This window comes from Palaemon carinicauda, chromosome 13, assembly GCF_036898095.1.
Source record: "Palaemon carinicauda isolate YSFRI2023 chromosome 13, ASM3689809v2, whole genome shotgun sequence".
In the NCBI taxonomy this organism is placed as follows: Eukaryota; Metazoa; Arthropoda; class Malacostraca; order Decapoda; family Palaemonidae; genus Palaemon; species Palaemon carinicauda.
In genome coordinates, this window is record NC_090737.1 from 122,124,124 (window position 1) to 122,131,623 (window position 7,500).

Below are 7,500 nucleotides of genomic sequence, written 5' to 3' on the forward strand. Positions count from 1 at the left end.
TATATATATATATATATATATATATATATATATATATATATATATATATGTATATATATGCATATATATATAAATATATTATATATATATATATATATATATATATATATATATATATATATATATATATATATATATAAATATATATATATATATATGTATATATCCTTTTGCCTTTTATATCCGCCAATGATAATTCCGAATACATAAAAGTTAGATTTGTTTCAGAAATAATTTGATGATCAGTTCCCTAACATTCCCAATGTCTTCTTTGCAGCAGCCTCAGCGGAGAAAGGAAGAAGAAGAGTCAAAATACAAAGGGATATGACTGACACTGCTCACAGAAGTAAGTGCAAACTCTCTCTCTCTCTCTCTCTCTCTCTCTCTCTCTCTCTCTCTCTCTCTCTCTCTCTCTCTCTCTCTCTCTCTCAGTACATTATAGGTAAGGCAGTATATATCAATATGTTTGTTTTCTCTTTCAACTTTATTTCTTCATTTCATCTAATATGGAAATAGTTTATCATAAACATCAGTCAAAAGTTTGTTTCCAGAGACATTGTATTAGAATATATATATATATATATATATATATATATATATATATATATATATAATATATATATATATATATATATCGTTAGATAGATATGCATATACTGTATTATGCAAAAGAGTACGTTTGCTCTTATACATATATATATATATATATATATATATATATATATATATATATATATATATATATATATACATATATATATATATATATATATATATATATATTTATATATATATATATATATATATATATATATATATATATATATATATATATATATATATATATATATATATACATATACTGAAATTAGTTTGTTCATATGAAAAATGCTCATTTTTTGGTAAATCAAGATTTTAGATTTTAGATTTCTGTGAGCAATTGCGAAGCCTAACAATGTCCGATGAACCACGACATTATTTCTTTCTTGTAAATTACTTGTTCTAATATTCCTTTGGAGTTCAACTCTATCTTATAGGGAATGATTCAATATTACGATCCTGGAAGAGTATTTACTTTTATGTAAGGACTTTTCAATCAAATTATATTTTTTATCCCTTAATCTCTGACCAAGAACTAACAAAAACAGATTGCCTATTTTCAAAATTACAAGATTGCTTATTTTAAAATTTACAAGGTTACTTATTTCAAAAATAACAAGACTGCTTATTTTCAAAGTTACAAGATTGCCTTTTTTCAAGATTACAAGATTACTAATTTTCATTTTATGTCAGCAGTTTCCTTATTTGTCTCAATAATGTAATAACAAGTAATCGCTAAAACAAAAACAAACTTACTTCCGGGTCTAAATGCCCTCTGTATGGGTTTAAAACTACATTTATATGCAATTATTCTGGTCAGGCAGAAGCTTTGAAGTGCTTTTAGTATTTCAATGAATAACGCAAATGGTTCTCACTAGAGAGAATCAATGTTGTTGGAGTTGTTTTCATTGTTTTTCAACTTATACTTTCTATTGGTCACCAGTGTTTTAAGAATAAAGGCAACTCATGAGTGGCAGAGGATAATTCGCTGACCATATATTCATCCAAACAAGGACCAGGGAAGGCCAGCCAATGTCTGCTGATAAAGGCCGCTCATGAAGGGCAGAGCCAAGGGACAGTCACAATGCCCTAGAGACTGACCAAATATTAATCCAATCTAGGACCCAGGGAGGGCTAGGCAATGGCTGCTGATGCCCCAGCAGGTAGATCTATAGGCTAACATAAAAACCTCAATCCTTAGCTCACAAGGATGGCGAGGTTGCAAACATTAAAGAGACCAACGAACTTGAGTGCTACTCGAACCCCAGTCCGATAGACCGCCAGGCATGGACGTTTCCGATAAATCTGAATTTCCCTGTACCGATTTCAATTAATGTGAATTTTATTTGAATGGAATCAAATAGAAAAAAAATATGTGCTAATCAATTGTAGATTGATTTAATTTTGTTACTGTGTAAATGCACAGCAGAGTGAAAGGAATTCATTGTTTTCTGTTGGTTAGTCTCAACAACGAATGAAAAAGAAGTTTTTAAATTTTTATTTCAATGCTTGAGTTGCGCTAAGAAACAACTTCGTGTGCCAATGATTATTATTATTATTATTATTATTATTATTATTATTATTATTATTATTATTATTATTATTATTATTATTTTAATTTTTATTATTATTATTGCGTGTTAAGCTATAAACCTAGTTGGAAAAGCAGGATGTTATAACCCCAGGGGCTCCAACACGGAAAATAGCCCAGTGAGGAAAGGAAACAAGGGAAAATGAAATATTTTAAGAACGGTAACACATTAATATGAATATTTCCTATATACACTATGAAAACTTTAACAAAACAAGAGGAAGAGAAATAAGATAGAATAGTGTGCCGAGTGTACCCCTGAAGCAAAAGAACTCTAACCCAAGACAGTGGTAGACCATGGTACAAACGCTATGCCACTACCCAAGACTAGAGAACAATGGTTTGATTTTGGAGTGTCCTTCTCCTAGAAGAGCGGCTTACTATAGCTAAAGAGTCTTTTATTCCCTTACCAAGAGGAAAGTAGCCACTGAACAATTGCAGTACAGTAGTTAACCCCTTGGGTAAAGAAGAATTGTTTGGCAATCTCAGTATTGTCAGGTGTATGAGGACAGAATCTGTAAAGAATAGGCCAGACTATTCAGTGTATGTGTAGGCAAGGAAAAATGAAACCGTAATCAGAGAGAAGGAGCCAATGAAGTACTGTCTGGTCAGTCAAAGAACCCCATAACTCTCTAGCAGTAGTTTATGTCTTAATTTTTTGGTCAGTTTTGAATATTTGTCAAAATTCAAATTATTATTATGATCATAGTTATTTTTATATTTGTTATATATCCATCAGATATCTCTTTTTTCATAACTTTCAATTTTTCTAAGCAGAATGATATTCAGTATTGCCTACTGTTGCAACTGGCAATAAAATAACATTTATTTTTGCTATTTCAGTGAATGTAGTATTGCGAAACGACATTGATTTCATACACCACAAATGGGTAACAAATACCATTTTTATCAATTTTAATAAATTTTGCATAATGTATGCGAAATAAAATTCGCCTAAAATAATGTGTTTGGCAAGTCATTTAAACAATAATTTCATTATTTCATTGAATTTAGTATTGCAAAACGACATTGATTTCATACACCCACAAGTTTCGATTGGGGAACAAATACTATTTTTATCATTTATAATAAATTTCGTTAAATGCATGCGAAATAAAATTCTCCTGAAATTATATGTTTGGTAATTCATTTAAACATAAATTTCATTATTTCATTTAATTTAGTATTGCAAAACGACATTAATTTCGTACACAAGTTTCGATTGGGCAACAAGTACTAATTTTATAATTTTTAATAAATTTTGCATAACGCATGCGAAATAAAATTCGCCTGAAATAATATGTTTGGCAATCCTTTAAACATTAATTTCATAATTTGATTTAATTTAGTATTGCAAAATGACATTGATTCCATACACCACAAATGGGTAACAAATACTATTTTTATCATTCTTTATAAATTTCGCATAATGCATTCGAAATAAAATCCGCCTGAAATTATATGTTTGGCAATTTATTTAAACAATGGGGCATCTCGCTCGTAAATCTGGAAAAGTTTCAACAAAAAACACGTTTAACCCACGAAAAACTTCGCTTATTTATTGTTAATTATAATAGTTGCAAAATATCTCATTCTCTTTTAGCGTTAATTCATGCACGATGAAGTTTAGCTATTGAGGCTGATTTTATTTGTAATTTGTTCCCTAAAAATAATTTGAAATAGATTTTTATACAAAGTTTGCAAAACAATTTGCAATTTTTTTCCTTCTTACGTAATCCCTTTATTTAAGATAAAAATTCTATTTTTATTTTTGTATCTGTTTTTTTTTCATATTGTATACTGAATGTTTTTTATGCATTAAGCAATTCTGCATTTTATTTTTTATTTTCGCTTTTGAAAAAGCCCTCTCTCTCTCTCTCTCTCTCTCTCTCTCTCCTCTCTCTCTCTCTCTCTCTCTCTCTCTCTCTCTCTCTCTCCGTCATCCAGTTTACTCAATATTAACATTAATAATGAGAGAAGGAGGTCTCTTTGAAATGTAAGAAGCTAAAGAGGTGCAGATATTGGTAGTGATCACCAGCTGTTCATTGCCACACTGAAATAAAGATGACAGCACCCAACAGAAAGGTAGATAGAATACCTAGGTTTGATACAACTAAGCTTCTAGATGAAGAGCACAGAGAAACATTTGAATGTAGGAATCGATTTGCAGTCTTAGAGACTTAAGAGACCAATAGCAGACAATTAAAGAAGAATTTTGTGATATTAGGAACATATATCAGGTAGTTTGTGGTGAAGTTTTGGGACATGCAGTTGCAAGGAGAAAGCCATGGATATCAAATGATACGTGGGATATTATAAAAAGGAGAAAAAGACAGAAATTGATTGTTGAAAATTTTTGAGGAAGTAATGAAAAATATAAGGTAAAGCGTGATAGGGTATTCCAGTATTGAGGTCAAAAGTAAAGCCATGAATAACTAGAAAGAATATTTATACAGTAAAGCAGATCAGGCTGACAAAGCATTGAATTCAGGGAGTGGCTATGGTGTAAGAATCCCTTATAGAATTATTAATGTAATCTCTACTGGGGCAAAGAAGCATATACCCATCAAAAAGAGAGATGGATCTGTTATAACAATAAATGAGGAAGAAAGACGTCGTTGGATGGAACACTTTAAAAAGGTTATGAATATGAGATACGAAGGGAATAATTTGATTGATATACTTGAAGCTAATGAAGACTTTGATGTGCCAATGAAGGAATTCAGTGTGTTTCAAGTCGAAGCTATCGATAAAAAACTCAAGAGATGAAAGTCCTGGATACTATAGAATAACTCCTGAGATGGTACTGGCTGCAAATGAAGTGACCCCCAAAATACTTACAAGATTATTTTGAAGAATGTGGCATTAAGAGGCAAAACTTGATGAATGGGAGTTAAGAGTGTTGGTGAAAATGGCAAAAAGAAGGGGGCCTTACTGATTTCAATAATTTCAGAGGCATCACTCTTGCGTCAGTTGTTATGAAAATATATATTATGCTTATTCTAAAGAGACTAGAGAGAAAGTTTGATGAAAAGCTGAGAGATGAACAAGCAGGATTTTCAAAACGTAGAATTTGTACTGACTAAATTTTCCTTTTGAGACTGTTGTACAGCAATGCGTAGAATATAGAAAACCACTGTTGATGACATTTGTGGACTATAAAAAAGCCTTTGATAGTGTGCACCGGCCAATTTTTTGGAGACCCCTGCGTTATTATGGAATTCCTCTTAAATATGCCAATTTGATTAAGTCTCTTCATTAGCATAGCAAGTGCAAAGTTAATGTTAATGGAGTCTTATCAAATGAATTTCCAGTGAACAGTGGAATACTCCAAGAGAATGTCTAGTCACCTATGTTGTTTATCCTCCTCATGGATTTTATAATGCATAGAACAGTCGGAGTTGGCAGAGAAGGATTGGACTGGATTAGTAATAGGAAATTAGCAGACTCAGAGTATGCTGATGATGCTGTCATTAGCAGAACACCACAGGCTTTGCAATGCTTTGATTACCAGAATGCATGAAATACCACACGAGGTTGGGCTCAAGATAGATAGAAGAAAGACAGAGATGATGAGAATGGAATATGCAATGGAAGATGAAATATCATTGGAAGGAAGAAGGATTAATGAGATGGATTCATTTAAATATTTAGGAGTATTGATATTTGATACAGGATCTTTAGAATTAGAGTTTAGTGAAAGATTGAAAAAACTAAATCAGATAGGGCTCGATTGAGCAAAATTTGGAAATCAAATCACCTGAAATTACATGTAAAAATCAGACTATATATCAGTTTAATAAGACCGTGTTACTCTCTGGACATGAGTTATGGTATGACAAGGAAACAATATCCAATATATTTTGTAGATTTTAGAACAAAGCTCTCAGTAAGATATTGGGAGTTAAATGGAAGGACAGGTTTAGAAATGAAGCTAAGAGAGATTACTTGAGTGCTATATGTTGATGAGATCATGATGAGGGATAAATGGAGATGGTTTGGACATGCTCTTCGCACTCCCCAAGAGAGATTAGTTCACCAAACGTTTAGCTGTGTTCCACAAGGCACTAGAAGAGTTAGAAGACCCAGACCTACATGGCTTAGGACTGTGAAGCGTGAAGTTGGAGATGATGAAGGGAAAAATATTGAACTAAAAGTTCAAGAAGAGAGGACTGGCGAAATCTAACCGAGGCCCTTTGCGTCGGTAGGCGTAGGAGATGATGAGACTCCTGAAGAGATAGGGTAAAACCTAATCAATTATTTTTTAAATAAAAAATTTAAAGAAAAACTAGGGATCTCCTATTTATCACTAATCAATTTGTGAAACTTGGGTTTTCAGTGGAATAAGAGAAACCTGACTCAGAATATTTAGGCCTATGCATAATAGCGTATGATACTCAGCGTTGCTGTTAATCAGAATTATCACAGATTTCAAAACATTTAAGCGAATTAAGTTTTATTATTGTTCTCCTGACATAGCTAACATAGATATCACTTTTGAATTACATATTTATTCCCATCTTTAGCTACTACAGCTACTGCTATTGCTATTTCACTATGCCAAATTAATCATGAAATAATTAAATTGACGACTATTACGTATGTTCAAAATAACTTTCTGAAAGTAAACTTTTGGATTATAATTACTTTCGTGTTGCAGATATTCTAAGAGTATCTTCTTTAGCTGCTATAAGTTTTTAATGGGATTTGATCTTCTTTCCGATCTCATTACTCCTAAAAATACCTAGGTACCATTTACGAAACACTACCAGAAATGTATACATATCTATATACATATATATATATATATATATATATATATATATATATATATATATATATATATGTGTGTGTGTGTGTGTGTGTGTATGTATATATATATATATATAGTATATATATATATATATATATATATATATGTATATATACATATGTATGTATATATATACATATATATGTATGTATATATATATATATATATATATATATATATATATATATATATATATATATATATGTATATATATATGTGTGTGTGTGTGTGTGTTTGTGTGATTGTATACATATATATATATATAGTATATTTATATATATATAATATATATATATATATATATATATATATATATATATATACACATTTATGTATGTATGTATATATATATATATATATATATATATATATATATATATATATATATATATATATATATATATATATATCCCCTTTAGCAGGGTAATGCCAGAAAGGTACAACGCTTTAATTCCATATTAAGTCTCTATGTATGTAAGGTCATTGACCCAATTTG

At 30.4% G+C, this 7,500-nt stretch overlaps 1 pseudogene; it reads left to right on the forward strand.

Annotated features, from left to right (window-relative positions):
- LOC137652054 (regulating synaptic membrane exocytosis protein 2-like) overlaps positions 1 to 7,500 on the forward strand; it is a 163,133-nt pseudogene that overhangs the window by 73,727 nt on the left and 81,906 nt on the right.